Here is an 18474-nt window from a genome sequence, read left to right on the forward strand (position 1 = left end):
TTGTCTCTGTGTCAAAGTGAAAGGCATAAACTTGGAAAAAAAAATAATTTTCAAATCTCCTGACATTTGTAACAATATAAATAACCCCAAAATACTATTTATTTCTTTCTCAACAGCATGTTCCATAGTCCTCGGCAAGCATTGTGCAGTGGGTTCATCACAGCTGTTCCTCTGAAAACTGATATCTTCTGCAGCATGAAACAGCAGGAGAGCATTCCCAGTGAATCAAAATGGTTAAAGTGTGGAGATGAAACTTACTGCAAAGCTGTGGGGGAGTGAAGGGAAGCAGCAGAATTGGCAGTTTGGTTAAAGAAAGCAAAAAAAGATGTTTTGAAAGACGGATTAGGGTAAAAACAGTGTCTAAAGACACACACTCTGGTCACATATCTATGCCACTGGTAGAGTGATACACTTGGCGGTTCAAACGGTGGCGCTTGCACAGTCCTTTCTTCCTGTCTTTCATTTCTGTTTATAAAGATTAAAATCTAAAATCCTGTCATTTTCTATGTCTCCCTCAATCCAAGTCATTCTCATGAACTCTCGCTTGAGAGTTTATTTATCCATATGGCAGGAATAAGCAGTAGTATTGCGTAAGAGTCAAAAGTAGGGGATAGGTGCCCACTTAAGGGAGAGGAAGTGTGTACTTCAATGTATTATCTTTGCTATAAAACATGTTTGGCATCACACACCCTCTTCCTTTTCCCTCTGTCCCTGGAGGAGCTGATAGGCTGAACCACATCTTCATTTCCTATCCTTTGAGTGTTGGTGCCCTTCCTGCAATAGACCGATCACACTGTCAGATAAAGGCTAGGAGGGGGTAGATGACAAGAATCTCTGTTTGTCCTCCCTTTTTGTCCTGTGGTTGATTTTACACATTATCAAAGCTATAAATCAGCCTGTCAATATCCCTGATTACAGTCATTTGCACAGAGGAAGGAATGGTAAGAAAAAAGAGGGATAGGGAAACAAATGAGAAGCTTCGTGCTGGAGATAAAATCATCTTGCTGCAGACAAAGTGTGTGTTGTCATGGTCTTTATGTTCTCAGCCTGAGCATAGTAGCTACTGGAGAATTACATGTTTGATGCACTTGATACTCATTTGTCTGGCAGTACTGGCAATATGACCCTGTCTGTTAAAGAAAATGTGTAGGGAGCACCTCAGTCTAGCTTTAATGCCTCTATGTACAGTACATACAATATATAAAGTGCACAGTCCATTATAAACTACATTTGTGTAGATAAACTGACATGCAGTAACTAAGTAACATTTATATACAGTCTATAGCACTCTTTACAAAGAAATCTCACAACGGTACAATATTAAAATACAAAGCAATAATGTATACAGTAATACATACCATGGGACTATGGTATTGAAGACAGCCTAAAAAGGTGGGATGTAAAGTGCTTCTTGATTGAAGCTGAGGTTCTAAGTCCTGTGGGAGAGCAGTCCACAATTACAAGTTTTGCAATGAAAACAAGAATCACAATGGTACCATGATGACAAAGGTGTGGATGATAACTCCGTGATACATTCAGGCAGGTAGTGTTTTCGGAGTTGAAAGAAAGATACAGCTGAATATCCTCATCATTTTTATATATATAAACACCATCAAACCTGCTTATAATGTTGCCAAGAGGAAGCCTATACAAAGTAAACCGACTCAGGCCCAACTCTGAACCTTGAGGCATCCCACAAGTAAGTGGGAACGAATCAGTTCTAAAAGGACCCGCTGCTACAGAGAAACTCCAACCAGCAGGGTAACAGGCAAACCAGACGAGGGTGCTCACAGGATGTGTTGATCAACTGTGTTAAAGTTACACTAGGACATTATTTTTCCAAGTTGGAGGCCATGATGATGTCGTTAGACACTCTTTGAAGTGTTGTCTCCGAGGATGCTTCTGACGATACCCAGCGTGTAATTTGTGAAGGACTTCTCTAGAATCACAGAAAGTAACTCCAAATATTCTGATGCAAATGAAAAAATCTGCTCTCTGCATCTCGGTTCATTGTTCCTGTGTCTCCTCCTGATGAAGCTGACAGCAGCTTCCAACCTACTGCATTTAGACGCAATCACAGCCTCCACAAATACCACCAGGGTAGTAAATGCTACCGCATGTGCTACTAGTTCTAATCTAATTTTCTCCTCTCAGTATTTGGCTGGCCTGGGCAGAAAAGCCTCATATTCCTTATTAAGGCCGAGGTGCTAAATGGACAGCGCGTGTTGTTTTGCTCAGTTCAAAGAGTTTAGCAGCTTGCTTGCACATTTTTTGGCAGGTGATGCCAAGTTTGCACAATTTTGGACACAAAAAACCTCTAGCAAATCAGGCCTAGATTCTTAGTTTTGACTCTTTTGACTACTCGTTACACAACCTGTGCACACAAGGGAATCACAATATCCAGTCACAAAGATATTTTACTGAATCTTTTCTTTAGAGACCTTGTAATTAACACTTGATACGCAGTGGCATAAATTTACTGCTCCCTTGTTGTACTGCGGTTAAAAAAGCTGATTCTCCACTGATACATGTGAATTTAGAAGAATATTTCAATGCACAGCCACATTCCTTTGATGGCAATAAATGTGAAGATGCAAAGAGTACATATAAGAAGGAATAAAATGATGCATACAGTTATTATAAGCAAAACGCATGCACACGCACGCACTCCCTGCACTCCATTGAGATTGTGTGGAAGAGTGGATTGTTAAAAGATTCATAGCCTGGAGTTCCTGCAGATCATTACATATACCTGGTGTCAGAATTCAGAGACATTGTCTGCGTGTGTGTGTGTGTGCGCGCGTGTGTGCGCACTGCCACAAGTTAGCCTGATGCAGTGTGGAAGATCATTATAGGGTCATGGCAGGGGTGGGAGAGGGCCAGAAGAGAGTTCAGTCATAGGTTACCCAATGGAGATTGCCACAGCAGAGTGTGTCTGTGTGTGTGTGTGTGTGTGTGTGTGTGTGTGTTTGTGAGTGAGAGAGAGAGAGAGAGAGTGTGAGAGAGAGAGACAGACAGAAGAGTGTTCAATTACACTTACTTTCCCATTGGGAGCGACCCCTCAAGTGTATGTTTGCCTCTGTTTGAACAAGCAGACGGAAACACATGGGAGAGAAAGTGGGAGGAAAGAGGGACACTGATAATGTCATACACACAATATGTATGTCTTTCTGGGGGAATGTCTGATTCTTGCTATTCCTTAACAGTTTTGCAAAATCAAACAGCAGCTTTCAAAGTTGTTATAAGTACACAAATTCCCATATTGCATTTTCTTTGCGCTACTCTGCACATGCAATGTTTTTGTCCATGGGTAAATGCACTAATTAGTACAGCAGAATATACCCCCTGCAAGCTGCTACTGTGAAAGCTACAGCCTATTGTGAATGTGCTGCAGGGCTTCAATGTAGTTACTATGTTTCCTTCAGATGGTTTTTGATATATAGCTGAAAATTGTCCAGACTGAGCATTAATCTCTACTGGGTTGAAGAAAGGGGAAGGTTCTGGAGGAGCAGAGTAGCTGTGCTTATCTGACTGAAAAGAGGAACTTTTTTCCTCTGAATTATTCTGCCTAAGCTGTTTGTGTGCTGCGAGTCGGGTTACCTGAATTTAAGCACTGATGATTTAAATTTCTGGGAGGAGTCTTAAACTCTGTTTCCATCCAAGAAAAAAGAATGTGACGTTTAAAGCATTTTGAGGACAGGAATAAGAAAACAAGCCCCAAAAGGAAATTGGATACTCCAAATGTGTCATCGGGAGTTTTCCTGCTGCTCGCTTCCTGATAGTCCTGCAGCGATGTAGGAAGTGCCCAATAAACAACTTCAGATGGTTCATCAGGGAGAATCGTGCTCGAACTGGATTAATTAGTGGGAAATTGACTTGACAGGCGTGACAGGACTAGCAGGCTATTGATCAGCTGCTGTCATCACTAAAGGTGATTTGTGCAAGGAGCAGCAGCACTGTGCAGAGAGGGGTGGCTTTTGGGGATCTGAGACTCTGCTGGAGCAATACACCCTCCCTTTAAAGGTTAAAGCTCCTATTTCTGTCGGGATATTTATGCAGGAAAATTGAAGTCTCACCTGTGGATGGCCAGTATGATTTGATAATGTTCACAGTTCGATTCTCTACATTAGGATTCAATTCCACATTGAATTGATTTTGATCTAGTGATAATGATCTAAGTTTTTTAAATGAACATTTGGTGACACCCCAAGGGACTTGTATCTATTTATCAGCCTGATTAGTTCCCCAACTGCATAATTACAGAATTGGTTGTGGAATCGTGTAGTACCACATTACTGATCACATTCTGCCCGACTCATCAGACACATTTTTATGATCTGCCTGCAAAATTCAGCATCTCCACCATCTTTTTCCCAAAAAAGCTGCAGTCAAAATAAGAGTTTTAATTGAATTGTGCAGTATTTTACTGTTCCCAACGAGCTATGAGATAAAACCGATTTGTGAGCTGATACAACACCTTTCCATGGTTAACCGTAAGATGATGCAATGTGTACTGTAGGTCTGTGTGAAGCAGATTTCAGGTCCTAAAGTGAAGCATCACACATATGTGAAGTACAGGACCGCTTATGGCTCAAAGTTAATAGATATGATAGATGTTCTCATTGTTAGATTATCTCTGTCTAGAGCAAACTTTAAAAGAAAAGTCTATGTGGGAACAACCTTTCACTTCCCATAATGCTGATATCAGTACTTTACATCCTCAACAACATGTGGATGCTTTGGATGCTGTATCTGACTTGTAGATGCAGATTTATATGTTTGATAAATTTAGCCTCGCAAATATGTAAGAGTTATCCATAATTGTCTCGTATAATGTTGACAGTCCAAGGTTAAAGTCAAGTGATGTATTGTTTTTATTCTTATCATACACAAGAAACGGCACATTTACTGTTGTCGTTTTTAGTATTTAGCTTAAGAAAGGCTGATTTTAGGAAGGAGGGAAGGAATAAAGAGGCGCTTGGAAGCCTTAAAGAGCACCATGTAAATAGATGACTTGTCAAGGGAGGATGTAGATAATCAAAGTAGTACCAATTTTTCATGTCAGAGTAACTTCCAGTGTGTTTGTCGTCACCTCCCTCAGCAGGAGTGCTGATATTTTTAGGGCCTGTTACAGTATTTCAATGCACACGAGACTGAGAGTGAAAGGGAGACAGATGGAGAGATACTCAGGGAGAAGAGGCGACGCGGCAATAATGGCGAGATGTTTGAGGACACTGAGTGAAGATGAAAATTGAGGTGGCTTTTTTTTTTTAACTTTGTTTTTGAATAAAGCTTTTAAATGAGCATGCTTTTAAGGCCAGCTGGGGGAATAAAAAAAGCACATCTAAAGTGCTCGTTCTCGAGGAGAAAGCCAGAACACAGGACACCTTCCCACTTGTGTTCAAGACGTGTTCCAAAAGAGCCTGCTTGGCGTTAATGTGGCGTCAATGTGTTTACCTTCTACATCCTGGAGTTTGTCTCTAATGGCTCATGATGGAAAAATGTAGTTACATTAGAGTTTAAAAGCAGTTGGTTCTGACACAATGTGGGATGAGGCAGATATTTCTTCTTCTGTTGCAAATATATGGCACTATAAGTTAAATGAGTTGTTTATTCCACAACACCAAGACTGCATTGCTCCATTTTTGTCTTCATTATGATGACGGTGAGGAAGAAGCACATCTCATCAGCCTTAGCTTTGCAAAACTGCCGAGGCTGGTTGAAGTTAATGCCCAGTGATCAATGTTCACATACGGTAAATGCTATGCTGCAGAAGAGTTAACCCACATGTAAAAAAAATAAACACCAGCCAATGAACGTAACAAACCATTGTGGGGCAAAGAACCTGTAATTACCCCAGGAACAATAGTGTCATGGTCAGCGGTTTAATGATGCTCTCCCTCTTTGGTGACTCATTATGTAGGTTTTCATGGTTGACCTGCTCTGTTCTCTTCAATCCGGTCCAGCCGAATCACTTTGAACCACTTCAGCCAGTTCCTTCTGTTCTAATTGGTATCAGACTGAACACATTTTGACCAGTTTTTTTTTCCCTCCAGTCAAGTTTTGACACGACTTTCAGTGTAATTCTTCTTGGGGTAACCCATAAAGCAAGAAGAGTCTCACCAAAGCAATAATGTACATCGTCCACTTTTTATATAACCACCAGATTGATTATAATGCCCATGATTAGTGTCTAAAGTTATTTTTGATCTGACAGGGTGTAATTTTGACAGGCCTCCGATTTACAATAAAACTTGACCTCGATTTGACGGATTTCAGAGTCCTGCAGGCCATCCTAACCACAAAGCTGTGAGTATGTTTGATTGCACCCTAGTTGTTATTCACCTTTTAAAATAGCACTCAGAAACCATTGGTAGTTTTCAGCTTTCATCTCCTCAGTCTCTGTTGGGAAGGCTCTTAGCACAGCTTTTTTCTCTGCAGGCCATTGAAAGGCTGCACCTTGACATTTGAGAGAATGGCTCGGCAGAAGGAAAGTTTGATTTGTAGCTGCAGCACTTCTCACAGCTGAATGGCAACGCAATAATGCATTTTCCTGCTATTGCAAGGGTCTGCAGTAACATGTGAGTTAATTAAACAAGACTCAGGATCAGCATTACGTGATTAGGAGTGTTTGGTAATGTCAGCTCGGTCCCTGATTAGACGACTGGCCCTGACGTGTGGGAGGAAAAGCAGGAAGCATCCAACACTTTACACTATCATTTTATGTAGACTTTTAGAAGTCTTGGAGTTCCAACATCAACAGGAAACATTTTTCTCTGACCAAATGTGTAGTAGCATCACTTTGAACTTAGGCTTTAAACTTCACTGCTACTCTGCTAATTACTTTTCATGCACTCTCCACTCCTAATTGCTATTCATTTTCATATGAATGGTTTTGTTTAATACACAGGCAAATGTTAATTGCAGGTCTGTAGCAGAATACAAACTCTCCTCTCCTGCACATAAAACACAATCCGACCTACTGTCCCAACCTGTATTTTCCACCTCACGTGGCTCATTAGGTCATAAAATGGCATTAGGAGCGATGCGCTTGTCGCTTCACAGTGTTTAAAACTGAGCTTGGATGTTGGTCGGCCTGGGCTGGAAAGAGGCCACACAACAATGACTGCGTTCGTGACTTTGTCTTCACACAGTTGTGTCAAAACCTGACAGCTGAGAAATGTAAAAAGTGATGACAAAAACTTAGCAGTTAGCCGTTCCATCCGGAGAGGTTTCGGATGGTCTTGCTCTCTCCTTCAGCGCTGCTGACCTTATGAAGCAGGTGCGCCTTCTGCGCTTTTAGCCGCACGTTCCATTTACCTGTCACCATTCTTCTGCCTTGTGTTGAGCACCCAGCGGATCGGTTTCTACATTGTTTTCTTTAGAAATTAAGAAGTGGCTGCGGTTTGTCAGTTCAGGGTTTATTTTGGTGTGTGCAACAGGCTTCTTGGAATAATTTAGAACTGCTGTTACGTAATATCGGTGTGCATAATTGCTGTTAATGTGGCCGACGCGATAATTGGTGGCGGCATTACGGTCATGAAAGAGAAGGTCGCACCATCTGCCAGCCTTCACGGTCACCGTCACCTCGATGGTCCATTGAATTTGATCAGCTCTAGCACTTGGAAAGACAGCTGACTAATATACAGCACCGTTAACAAGGGGGATTAAGCAAATAGCAGCTCACAGTCTAACCCTGCGGTTAAGAGTCGAGCGAGTGATCAGAATGCAGGTGTTGCCATGCTCTGGTGGAGAGGGAGAGCACAGTTAAACCAGGACGCTTGGCAGAAATGTCCTGTTGCGAATATGTTTTCTAATGCCATCATTGTAAAAACGAACAATTTATAGTTCGCCTCTCTGCTGGTCGGTCGGTGATTAGTCGCAATGAATTTCTCTTCTAAAATAAGACACTCAGGGGTTTTTGACTAAAAAGTGATGCATTTGAACTCATTAATAAAAAAAACTGTACAGTGACATTTGCTAACTAGTGTTATTAAACAGAAATTACAGCGGAGCCTGATGGGATTGGAAGCTATCCTGGCAGACAGCTGTCCAGAGCAGCAGCGATCAGTCCTCAGCACCTCACTCTCATGCCGAGGTTGACATTGACTTTATTGCTGCCACTTAAACGTTAAGGCAAATTGATTTTCTGAGCCGGTAAATATATTTGGATTTAAGTCCGCCACATAAATCTAATCGATTGTTCCTTGGCCAAAAGCCTAAACAGCAAATTTCATAAAAGTGGCTTAAACTTTTTTCTTTTCCACTTCCCCGAGGACAAAAGTCTTGCATGGACTAAAGCAAAAGGAAAACAAATTCAGTAATGGGGTGACAGGGTGTCATACTGTGGTTTCAGATTGCAGGGTTTATTAAGTCAACTTCTTTCCTTTAATTTGTGTTTACCCAGGCGGATGGACGGAGTCTGTTTCCTCCAGCTCCACCCATTTCCAAATCCCTTCAGATCCCCTTAAGCCAATTAGGGACTCTAGAAGTGAAAATAAGGAACCAAATTGGTCCTTTGGTTAATCTCTCTGGGGAATGGCTAGAAAGATAGAGAAGAAAAGGTGTATGGAGGAAAACTTCAAGATGGAGGAACATTTGAAAGCAGGTGAAGAGAAGAAAATAATGCAGGAGAACGGACAGAAGAATGTCTGCCTTCACCTGCATCTTTACACGGCGCATGCTTTGTAGCTCCCATTCGTGGGGGCGATATATCAGCCCGGCAGTACTTCCATAGCAGCAGGAAAAACCTCAGAAAACATTTCCTCCAAACTCATGTTCAGGTTTTTCTCTTCCCTGAATCCAGAGAATTAAAGGAGTCTGGTAGGCTTATCACCAGTCACTATCAGTTGACAAAGTCATTATTCCTCTTCTCCAGGGCTTTCTGAAACAATCGGCCGCCCAAATTGAAGTCGGCTCCATCTTTGTTTTTCACGTCACAGTATAAACATGTCGCTGCTCCCTCGGCGCCCTTTAAAATGACCCTTGTTGCTGCAGGAATCACAGCACATTTACTGTGTGGCTCATCATTGCAACTGGAAATCTTTGCTAAACCTTTTATGAAGATCATATAGTGTTTGATGATGATGGACAGGTATTCTCTCCCCTCACTCAACATCTCTGCAGCCCCCCCCCAAAAAAAACACACCAAACAAACAAAAAACAAAACAAAACGAAAGAATTATGGCCACACCTTAACACTCATGGATTTAGATTTAAAAAGGTTTTGTCCCATATGAAGCAGCTGCATGTGATTTGGCAGCTGCTGCTATACTGTGAAATAAATTGGATCTCGAGTACCCACTGACATCATATTGCACCTGTCAAAGTTGTATAAACACTGTGCAAGGACAGTAATTATTTTAAATTACATTTCAAATTTGAACAAACAGCAGGAGGCATTCTCTAAACCAGAGAGAACAAATTGGAGGACACGTTTATGCATCTGCTTCTAATGCAGCTAGTGTGATTGTGGGTTATTACTGCAACAAATTTAAAGCACACTTGCATCTTTTAAAGTGGAAAGTCACACATTTATTTGCTTTCGTAAATTCAAGCTTTGCTGTTTTAGCTAGGGTTTTTTTTTTTTTTTGCTTTGTGGGTTGTGTGATGGGAAAGTTTGTGAAGCTGCACTCTCTCTTGTTGCACACAAGGAAACCAGAATTGGAAGACTTGACTTAAATGAGAAAGGGTAGAGCAGTTCTATTATATGACTATTTCAATTTGTCTATACATTATTTAGGAGCATCAACCATATTTCAGCCTGTATTTGTTGCATTTTACACATGTAAAGCTCCAGCTCCAATGGCAAGACAAAACTATAGTGGTGCCAGGTCGATTGAAAGTTATTGGTAGCCAGTGGAAATGGACAAAAACTCAATTAGACCAGCACGCTCCGTTAGGCTTCAGGTAATGCTTGTGCATGTCTAACAGGCCTGCACAGGAACGTGCACTGGAAATTGTCGGTATTCATATCAGGCATACACTTTTGTGGGTATGACTGAGAGCCAGAAAATGCTTCTGCACCATGTGTACAAATTCATATAAACATGTGATTTGTCCTGCTCTTTTGCACATTGAAAGTGGTGTTATTAACAGAATTGGTGCAATTTTATGCCATCCCCCCTTTTTTTTATCTGATGTGACACTGAATGCTATTGCCTGCACAGTAATCTCCATTCAGAGTCAATCTTGACATTTTTCCAATTACATGGATATGAAAAATACAGAACAGCCTCCTGCCGAAAGCGAGCAGCAAGAGAAATGAGAGACTGAAACAACCTGTGGAGAGGAGCACAAACTGTACAGAGAAACCAGAAATTAAACTAGAAAAAGAAATCAAACTCAAGTATTGAAGTTACAATGGTCTTGGCCCTGCAGAGGAAGATGCATGACGTGATTAATGCACTCACAAAGATGTATTTACATTGTGCATGTCTATAAAGATGATGTTTATCCACCTTTGGCCTTTCCATCAGTGCTTTTTCAGTGCTTTTCGTTGGTGTTTGAAGTGAGTCAACAGAGGGAGACACCTCCTACAGGCTTTCTGTCTAATAAATGACAGCAGCAGGAAAGATTATTCTTCTTTCCTGAAGAGTTAATTACAAGAAAGTCTGCTCTTATGGGGGCATAAATTGGAATGGAGCGATGTGGCGAAGCAGAATGCATTATGGGAAATAAATGGTTTTGTTCGCTAATAAAATTGTGTTTTTGAATTTCCGCGATGCTTTGCTCACTTTCCAAATTTTTTTACTTGCTTCTTTTCCCTGCGTATTCTTTGTCCATGTGTGTATTCATGTGTGTTTTCTCTGTGTTAATCTGCGGCTGTAGTGAGGCTAATCTTTACCTGGCACTGGGTTAATCTGGAACAGGTGGGAGCTGCTGTCAGGTGGAGCAAACACACACAGAAACAGGGACAGCTGAGTGAGAGTCTTGAGTGGCTTGAGCTTGTGTATGAACAAGAGTTAAAGGTGCTTGTCCTCCTCCAAAATAACCATTTTATCAAACTCTCAATATTAAAGTTGCATCTATGGAGCTTTATCTTGTAAAAGTAAAAACTCACATTATCAACACAATTTCCTGCCAGGGCTGCAGAACTGGACTTTCTTCATTGTGATGCTTTAGGTACGCTACGGAGACAAATAACTTTGTCGTCTGTTGGTGCAGACTTTATTTCACACACACACACACACACACACACACACACACACACACACACACACACACACACACACACACACACACACACACACCCCACACACACCCCACACACACACTTAGATGACCAACCTTTCTTACACATCCCTCAGTGTGGTTGTGGAGAACAACAGGGTTCCAGCCAGGAAAATTCATCTTCCCTCATCTCTCTCATGTTTTGGGCCACATTCATTTATTACAGTACTCTGTCTCTCTCTTAAGCCCTTTTTCTGCTTAGTCTCTCTTTTTATTTCCCTCTTTTAATTCCCAAAACATGATATACCCCCTCAGTCTTTTTTATTCCTTCTCTTTTCTCTATTAATTTATCTCCCTGTCTCCCGACCATTCCTCCCTTAGATTTTATGTCCTTTTTTCTTCCTCTGCTATTTCCTTTTTCCATCCTATTTATTCTCCTATATTTTTATTTTTTGCAGTTTTCATCTTCAGACAAATCATTTTCTCTTGAAAGTGAAGAGTTTAAAGATTTTTATGGCTTAGATTTTTGATTTAACTTCTTATCTAACCTTGGGCCAATTATGGACTGCTTTGCTAGCACAAGTGTAACGTACACAGAATCCCCGAGTGCATCTTTACATCTATGGTGCCACAGTTCCTGATTTAGCTCCTTACACAGCATGGCTCCTGATTGGTCCGGCAATTATTTTTGAAAAGGGTTTTTAACAATCCGACTGAAAGACCAATGAGTCCATGTCCTCGAGATGGTTATGTCGGCGAACTGCTGACCTGGAGCTCCGAAAATAATTGAATATGAGCTTCAAGATCTTCAGCTGTCCTGTCACATAACAGACATCTACACTAACATTTAAATTATGTTTATTTTATTTTCCAGATGACCAGTGTCAACTCACATGTGTGTTTTAGTAAACAGCATAGACAGGGGCAACAGAGATGCAAAGTCCAGCGTACAACCCCCCCATTTGATGTCTACTTAGACCTGCTAATGGAATGATGTACTCCACAGGAATATCTCTGAGATGTAACTGCTGGTGATTGATATTTGGCAAGACGTGATATTCATCACCACAAAGATAAAAATGGCTTTGTGCCTTGGCTGGCAGCATTTGGACATGTTTTCAGAGAAGAGGGTAATAATGTCTCCCTCAGTCATCTCTCAGGCCCAAACATCCCCCGCCCCCCTATCAGGCAGCAGATGATCTGTATCAGCTTTACATTCCAAAGTAATTTTGTCTCTCTCACATATGCACGCACGTGCATGCACACACACACACACACACACAGAAACACAGTTTACATGTTGCGCGCGCATTAATTGACATTGAATTTGACTTATCATCCATGTCTCTCACTTTCAAATCATCGTCTTGTCTCTTCCATCTCTTTGTCCACATTTTCCTCTCCCTCTCTCTATTTGTTCCCAACTCTCCCCCCTCTTTCTGCCAAGTATCTCCCTCTCTCCATCACTTCCTCTCCAACTCATCTCTCCGTAATGACCTGATCTGATTGGATTTGGTTTCAGATTCCTTTCCATGGCTAATGGCTGTGACCGTTGCTAGGCAGCAAGTGCCAAAACAGCAACAAACATGTCTCTTTTTTTTAGGGCCATGCCAGCAACAGAGATGGATCACTAATTTGCACTTGTGGTGATTCTTTACTACCTCCCGTGGTGGACTGGCTCAGTATCATGAACCTGTCTGTCTCTCAAATGTAGTGCCAATTCAATTTAGGACAATAATCACAGGTTTTGCTTAAGCTTTGGTGACATCTAAATGTCAGACTCGGTTAATTATTTCATTTGAATGTGATCTTGGCTCATCCACCAAGAAAGGTGTTATTGCAAGTTTGGTCTTTTAACTGCATAATTTGAATCATAGCGTCCAGCCGCTGAATTCAATAATCTTTACAAGTTTATTTAACTTCAAATGTGCAAAGCAAGCAGGAGGATTCCAGTGTTTTGACAGTTCTATATTTTCATTTCTAGCACACATTTTCCATTATACAAAAATTCTTATCTTTTCCTTCTGCCGAACTTATAATTTACCTTTTAGTAAATTAATTAAATAAGTCCTTGAGTCATGGTGACTGATGCACTGACCCTCCACTGCAACATCTGCTAAATGCCTAAGATATAATGGCTGCAGTTGAAATTGTATCCAGGTCTTTGTATTCTCCTCATGAGCAGCACTATCTTTGTCCTTTTCTTCGCTTTGGAAATAAGGGTCTATAGAACAGACATGAATAATGTCTGTTGCAGTGATAAAAAAATAAACATTCTATTTACTTAATGCATTTATGCAGTTTAAAATGTCTAGTCCACCTCAAAAACTGTTCCTGCCATATTAGAACTCTTTTGGCAACCATGAGTTAAATACTACTAGAAGGCTCTAATGCCGTGGGTATTTAAAGATTATTTTGTCTTGCTTGTGTATGTTTGAGCTTGTCCTCCTCCATATTTGATGACCGTGGTCTGTGTACTTACAGGAGGTTGGAACTCAGGGTTTTTTCCTCCTCAGTCTTTGTGGAGCTGTTTGCCAAGCCTCTGTACTTGTATGCGCTCTACTGCCAGACTCCAGCTGGCTCCCTGGATGGATCAAAACAGCCTTCCAGTTTCACTCTCCATCATTAGCAATGAAACTGATGGGTTGAAAACATGCGTTTTGTGGATCCAACATCTCACTCCCACCTATTAACCAGGCAGCAGCTTTGTTGCCTGATACAGGCGCATCATCCGTTTGATTACTTTGGTTTTCTTTTTTCCCACCTTTAAGATTTAATGTCCATCTGGTAGGAGGGACTGCTTAGAGCCTTGTAAACACAACAGACTTTGTTATCGGCCTATTCAACATTCACACGTGCCCATTTTCAGCCATGCTTACAAATGCTTTGTGTTATTTTTCTTTGTGGCTTTGAGAAAAAGGAAATAAAGTGTTCCACTAAAGAGGTTTAATGCAAATGACCCTGATTCATTTTCACACTAAGGTCACTCCATACTGTGCCACCCACCTATAATACACTCAACTTATTACATTTAAAAGGAAAGCATTCATCTCCCATAAGCCTCCCCCGACTATAGGACTATAAATGATGTCAAACGCTGAAGTCGAACAGCCAGAATCAGTTAATGTGTGTTTTGAATAATCAACCAATATTATCAGAATATAAAGCTCAGGGTTTTTTTCCCCCCAACTTTTTACTTTGTTCCAGAAATTCTGTGCTGCTTTTTTTGTTTTTGGTTTCTGCCTTTCATTTTTATTTTGCTTGGAAACACAAGGAAAAGACAAAGGCCGTTACAGCCTTTCATTTTTGCGATCTGTGTTGAATTGAACCTTTAGAATTGTAGAGGGACGGTTTTTCAAATTATTTGTATGAAGTTGTTTTTAAGCCAACATTAATCCCAACAGTTCAGTTGAGCTTTCCGCCCGCAGCTGTGGTACAACAACGCAATGAATCACCTTTATTTCTGTTGGTCCATCGACTGCAGCACGAGCTGTCCAGAGTGCTGATCCTGGAACTGTCCCAGGTACTGATCATCACTCATTCAGCACTTTAGTGTCCCACTCGATAAGTCTTTGATTTACATGAAAGATTTACTTTATTGTCAGTGCATTCCTTGCTGGCTTGTTGTCCTTTCAACCTCCCAGAGTTAAATGCTGCAAAATGAAAAGAAATATATATATTTTTTCTTCACTTCTAACTCTTCCAACCTGATTTTTAAACAAGTCAACAACTTGTTGGAGCTTCGTTTTGCGAGTAATTCATTTTGTGACGTAAAAAAATGAAAGGCAGTTGGTGCATGCTGCTCAGCATGAGTGCGGATGACTTGAGCTTGCAGATTTGAGAAACTGTGGTTTGATCAAGTGGAGGGTTGATTCTGAACACAGCAGTCAGTCTCGTGTTTAGAGGCTTGCTTGTTTTTGAAACCGGGTGTGTGAACACAAAGTAGCTGCTGATTCAGTGATGTCTTTGAAGCTCCAGATGATGTATTCATATCTGATAACTGTCTGTTTGTTTTAAACTGTAGCTGAGATATTTAATATTGAAACCTCTTTGAGGTGTTACATCTGCTGTCCTTTCACTTTCGTCTCTTCCTTGTTTTACCTCTTCACACCATGTCCAGTAGGTCCCAGGGCTTCCATTTCTACTTTTGCCCGTTCTCCACTCTGCACTAGATTCCCTCTGTTTCTTTTGTCTGTGCTACCTGCTTTAAAACTTAGTAAAAGCACCTCTTTCATGGGATGCATGTAGATGATGTGAGGAGACCGTGAGTCTCAGTGTGTATCCGTGTGTGTCCATGCATAACTTCTTTTCTTGTGGGTGGGTGTGGAGCCACCGCAGGTTTTGGGAGCAGAACAATGGTCTGCTTAAATGGACTATCGATCGTGCCTCGGTCTTCCTGTCCGCCCTGCTAATTCCACACATTCCCTCATTTCAGTTGACAGCACACAGTTTACTTTGCACACAGGGTCTAATACAGAGTAATATGCTCACATTGAGGACCAACAAAATACATGCTAAAGAAGCAAAAACCCACTGCGCTTGAAGCCAAATGAGATCATCTTGATGAGAATGCAAAGTAGGACCTCAGGATTTTAGTGTTAATCTTGAGTAGCAGATTTAAAAGCAGGACAACAGTTGTGGAAGGCGTCCCGCTAAGGGAATTGCAGATTATTTGAACTGATTGATGTTTTGCTTCTTAAAATTGCTTTAATAGTTAAATTCCAACTTTTGGGGAATCCGTGTGTGTGTGTGTGTGTGTGTGTGTGTGTATTGAAATATCAGGACTGAAGTGTAAATACTGCAACTGCAATGTCAGGAAAGATTTGTTGTATGTTGTCCCAGCAAGTCAATAAGGAACAGGAGGTTGAGAAGAGATGATCCAGCAGTTGCACTCAAATGAACTTCTGTTGAGCAAGCAAAAATAAATCTGATATATTCCTCTCATTGCTCATTAAAAGTATATACTGCAGCGCACCCCCTTCAAAACCAACCCATGTTTCTCCAAAACAGGATGATTGTTGATATCTTTAATAGAACTCATAAATCCTACATGATTGGACACACACACACACACACACACACACACACACACACACACACACACACACACACACACACACACACACACACACACACACTATGTTGAACACACAATTGGAGACGGATTACCTGATTTATATGAGATTGTTTGTTACAGCTTCTGCTTCATTCAAGCTTCACTGCTCACTGGTCCATCTCTCTCTCTCTCTCTCTCTTTAATGCTCTCTCTGTCTTTCTCTCTCTCACTCATTTCCTCTCTCTCTTCCTCTCCCTGTGTATGTCAGTGTGTGTCCAGTACCTCACCTGTGTGCGACTCAATGTGGGACCTTTTTAATTAATGGAGAAGTTTCATTTTCAGCACTATTAGTCAATGCCTGGCTCGCGTCAACACCGACACATACACATGAGTATTGGCACACACACACTCACACACTTCCTGGAAGAGAACTGTGAGCATGGTTGGTGTAATATTTAACCTGATGTTGTCTTTCTGGAAGAAAGTGTAATTTATTATCTGCAATAATGGGAAGTGACCCTATTTGCAGCCAAATGATCGAGGTGGGGGAGAGGTGTTATTATAAGTCAGCAGGTTGTCATATTGATTGTAAAGGCACGTCTCACGCCACACCGCACAGCTGCCTCATCTACAAGGGTCCTTCATTGAAAATGGCTTCCAGGCAAGATGGGAATTCCATTTCAAACCTTCCTTTAGTTTCACTCATTTAGCTAAAAACAGATAAAAACAAAGTTGTAATCTGATTGGAGACCTTGCAGGAACATCCTTCACATAAAAACCGTTCAGAAACCCTCCATAATGAGGATTTTTAACCTACTACTAATTTAGGAATAAGTACTACTACTACTTTCATATTTGATGCCCCATAAAATATAAATGAAAACATTTTAAAAGTACTTGGCCAGTGACACATAAATGCTGCCCTCGTCCTGCTCTTCTTTTATAACATAGCTGAGGCCATAGAAAATGACCTTATACAACCCTGTGTACCATCCAGTGTTGACATTTATTTCAATGCTATATTAATATATGTATGAACACTCAGCTTAGGGTACTTTTTCCCATAATAGAACTCATTTTTCAGGCCATTTGAGGGATGTTTATTGCCAAGATTATGAGCGATTTAATGCCTTGCCAGAAAGGTCTGTAGTTTAAAAATGGCAGTTTCAGGCCAAACTAGTAATGGCAGCTAAGAAACAGCTGCATTGAAAATAATGTAGCATTTTTCAGTCAATATCTGGTTTTGTTCATTTTAAGTTAAAAGCAAGTGGCTCCACATTGAGTATAATGACCTTAACGATTTTCAAATTGTTGGGTAGCTGGTGGACAATTGCGACTTGTGCTGAATGACTCCTCTCAGTCCACATGCACTGCAGTTTACACAGATTGAGATGAGTAAGGCTAAATCCCTATCATACCTCTTTTCCTTGGTTTTGCAAGTTCACAACAAGCAAAGAGGTGTCAGGATTCTCTAAGGTTAAGGGGAAGGGCTACGCAGCCACTGAAGCGAAGCCAAACCAAGACTTTACATGAAACAAAGGCATAGAGGGTTTTTCCCGATACACCGCGCTCACTGACATGATGGCGGGACATGGGCAATAAATGGAAACTCGTAAATGTAATTATGTGCAGCTATTGATTTTAACAGTGACAACGCTTATATTTTTGAAATCTCATATTAAAGGGTTAGCTACTACACATTAATATTCATCCATGTTTTGAATTCTTACTTGTATTTTAAAACCAATCGTTATAATGAGGTAATACATCTGTTAATACAACTAAATACTGGCAGCACCGATGGCAAAATCCCTGCAAACAGCACCAGAAACCTGGCAACTGTTTATGGAGGAGGGCATGTTGACTGCGCCTTGTTGCTTTTGCTGATGTAGCAGAACATATTTGATGACGCAAAAGTAGTCAAGTGGTGTCCCGTATCTTTGATCCATTCCCCTCTTTACTCTGTGTTGAGGGGTAAGTGTTGTGGAAGTGGAAGGGGTAGAAAGGAGAACTGGCACCGGGATCGGTGCTTATGGTGCAGATCAATTTTAGCTTCACCTGTCAGAAAGACAGTCGCACACATCTTGTTCGTCAGTCACAGGGGCTGATATGTGCTCCAGCTCTTCAAAGCACATGTGTGGCCTTTTCATGTTCTTTTTGATGTGCTGCACTAGATCTTACATGACCTGTGCTCTGGGACACACACACACACACACACACACACACACACACACACACACACACAC

The 18474-nt window shown here is 41.0% G+C and overlaps 1 protein-coding gene across 18 annotated transcripts in view; it reads left to right on the forward strand.

Moving 5' to 3' along the window:
* dmd (dystrophin) overlaps nt 1-18474 on the forward strand; it is a 167528-nt gene that overhangs the window by 28035 nt on the left and 121019 nt on the right. The gene's annotated exons all lie outside the window — the stretch shown is intronic.

Source organism: Takifugu flavidus, chromosome 3 (genome assembly GCF_003711565.1).
Source record: "Takifugu flavidus isolate HTHZ2018 chromosome 3, ASM371156v2, whole genome shotgun sequence".
In the NCBI taxonomy this organism is placed as follows: domain Eukaryota; kingdom Metazoa; phylum Chordata; class Actinopteri; order Tetraodontiformes; family Tetraodontidae; genus Takifugu; species Takifugu flavidus.